The sequence below is a fragment of the Triticum dicoccoides genome, chromosome 2A (assembly GCF_002162155.2).
Source record: "Triticum dicoccoides isolate Atlit2015 ecotype Zavitan chromosome 2A, WEW_v2.0, whole genome shotgun sequence".
Lineage (NCBI taxonomy): Eukaryota > Viridiplantae > Streptophyta > Magnoliopsida > Poales > Poaceae > Triticum > Triticum dicoccoides.
This window is the reverse complement of record NC_041382.1, coordinates 255788645-255791898: the sequence shown is the minus strand read 5'-3', so window position 1 is coordinate 255791898 and position 3254 is coordinate 255788645.

Sequence of the window (3254 nt, the reverse complement as noted above, 5' to 3'; positions counted from 1 at the left end):
TGAGATGGCTGATATACCGCTGAGAGATACAGTACCCCTGGAGGCAATTCAGTTGGACAGTGATTTGACCTATGAAGAGAAACCAGTCAAAATTCTTGAGTTTGCCAGCCGAGTTACTCGTAGTAAAGTTATCAAGTTTTGCAAAGTTCAGTGGAGCCACCATACCGAGGATGAAGCCACCTGGGAACGAGAGGATGATCTTCGCAAAGACCACCCACACCTATTTTCTAGCCAACCTGAATCTCGAGGGCGAGATTCATCTTAAGGGGGGTAGGTTTGTAACATCCCAAATTTTCAATTTGGAATGTTATACATAGGTCATTCATGCATATCATATTTTATTGCATTTCGATTCGCGATCCTCGAAATTCTAAGCAACTCAAGGACCCTCGGAGAGAGTTGGGGATTTCACCATTTTCATATTTGAATTTTATCAAATATCAAAACGAGGATCGTTGGTTTTATTATTTTTTTTCTCTCCAAAATATTTTCATATTAAAATATATGAGAGGAGATAATATGACTTCTCCAAAATAAATGAAATATTGGAGGAAAAATATTAAAATCAAATATTTGATTTTATTCGGATTTTATTGCTATTTCATTTGCATAGGAAAAATATGCATTTTCCAAAATTGCATTATAGGACCAAATAAATGTTAACCTTGTTCGGCATATCTTTAGAGGACGGCAAAAATTTATTTCGGGATTTTTGGAGTCCGTTTAGTATTTCTTATCTTTCTTTTTCTGCATGTCGAATTATTAAAAAAACGCGCAACCGACTCCGGGACGTAACCTGCCAGGACTCCTCGGGCCGTCCTTTAAAGCCTGAGACCCCAAGCCCCTAGCCGCCGCCAGCCCACCCGAAACCCTAGCCGCCGTCCTGCCTCGGGAACCGCGCCGCCGCCGCCCTTCGCCCCGCACCGCGCCGCGCCGCCGCCTCTCGCGTCGCCGCCTCTCGCGCCGCCGCCCACATCGCTGCCCGCCGGACGCCGCTGCCCCACCGGGCCTCACCGCCCGCCGGACGCCGTCGGACCTCGCCGCCCGCCGGTAACCGCCGCCCCCGTCGCCGGTTTTTTTTGTTAAAACCGTTCGTTTTTTAAAAAAAACCTAGATTTGTTTTTTATTATTATTAGATCGGTTTTCTTTGGTTCGGCTAAATAGCGGACGTTCGTCCGTACGTTCATTTTAACGAACGGTTTTCGCCCGTTAGTCACAGACAGCGAACGTTCGTTCGTTAGCCTATTCATCAGTTTTTCTTTTTCTCAGGTTTTTCACGATTATTTTCGATCGCGATTTCTGATCTGATTTTTGTTTTAGTTTATCTTTTTGCTCGTTTATCAGAATCAGGCGATTCAAGCGCCTAGATCTTCATCTCGAAACCCTCTTTCCGTTTAACCAACTTGAACAAGATTTTGGTACTGTAAAATTTGACTTTAGTTCAGATTAGTAATCAGATCTTGTTTCTTTCGCAGTTTCAGTTTTGTTGCTCCGTTTGATTTGATTCTTTTTGCAAAGCGTAGTTCTTAAGTTGAATCTTCTGGTTAGATCTTCTTATTCGAGTTTTACCCGTTCATCTTTGATTGATTGCTTATGTATGCTATTGTTTGTTTGCGATACAATTCCCGGAGTGCGAAGCGTGCTACATCAAGTCCCTAGGTTTTGCGGATCGTCAGCAAGGCAAGTAACACATTAATCATACTCTTCTCATACCCAGTTTTTATGCATTAGTTCCAATCCTCAAACACTGCATGATTAGGAAGTGTTTAACTTGTGGGTTTGGGAAGTAGATGTTGAAGTAGAACCTACTGCCCTATTTTATTATCAAACCCTTGGGAGTTACTTCTATGTTATGCTTATATTGCTATGCTATGCTCGTAGACATGGATTGGTTTCGAGTGTATCCATGACAGTTGTGAGATTGTTAATTAATGGTTCAACTTAAGGTGGCAACTTTAATACACATCTGGGTGGATTGCTTGTTTGGGCACCTGGAGAATCCAGTGTTGTCCTAGGATATCCCCAAGTACCCGTCTGATTTTCCTACGGTCTGCCACCCAGGTTCAAAGGGATCTTAAGATTATTCATGCTAGAAACTACATGTGCAGCCACAAGCCATTATGGGCTCTGGCATAGTTTGAGTAAGTTGTGTGACCTCTTTCAGTGGTGGGCTAGCAGATGTAGAGGGAAAGTAGGTGTAACTGTCCACCCAGAGTAAAGAGTTAATGCTTTTGAAAGACTGTGTCTCGGTCATCCGTTTCTCAAACATCATGTAGTGCGAGGAATCCAACGGAGGATATAGAGTCTTGTGGGGAAAAGTGCGCAAACCTCTGCAGAGTGTACAATCTAATCATGGTTAGCCGTGTCCCCGGTTATGGACATCTTGAGTATCTAGTATTTGGATTATCCTATTGTATCTCATCACTTTAATTTAAATTGTTGGGTTAATGAATTACTTTAATTGGGATTGAGTTGGAGGAACCTTCTCAATATTGTTCAACTACCATGATAGTTAAATCAAATATATTCCTTCGTTGTAGGGAAAAATTGGCTTTTTGCAAAACATATTAACCATACAGCCTCCACTAGCCATATATGCATGTAGTGATAGCATTTATCTGTTCATTGCTTTACTGTGTTACATTGCCAGCATATTCCATGTGCTGACCCGTTTCTGGGCTGCAACATATCATGTTGCAGACTTTTCAGATGAGGAGTAAGGTTCGCTAGGTCGTTGCCATACAGCTCAGCTATGCCGTTGGAGTTGATGGACTCACTTTATCTTCCAAGCCTTCCGCTGTTATCGTCTTAGATGGCCTTAAGCCATATTTACTGTAATAAGTTCTCTTTTGGAAACATACGATGTAATAAGTGGGTGATTTCTACTATGTTATAAATCCTTCGAGTACTGTGTGTGTCAGCATTACCGATCCAGGGATGACACTAGCACAGAGACTTGACCGTTTGAGGTCGGGTCGCTACAAGCGATGGGCTTTGGTTCGGCCTTACCTATGTCGGTGAGACGAAGCATCGGCTATTGATAGATATGCAATGGACCATGATTAACATGGTAGCCAAATGATTATTGTGCCAACTCATTTGCTCTTCAATTGTTATGTCTAAACATACCTCAAAGTAAACTATAAGTGATTCCTCAAAACATTGATAACCCTTGGATATTTGTTGCACTACTCATAACGAATCACCGAAAGCCTCAATATGTGTAGCACCTATGGCACCAAAAAGCTTCAAAC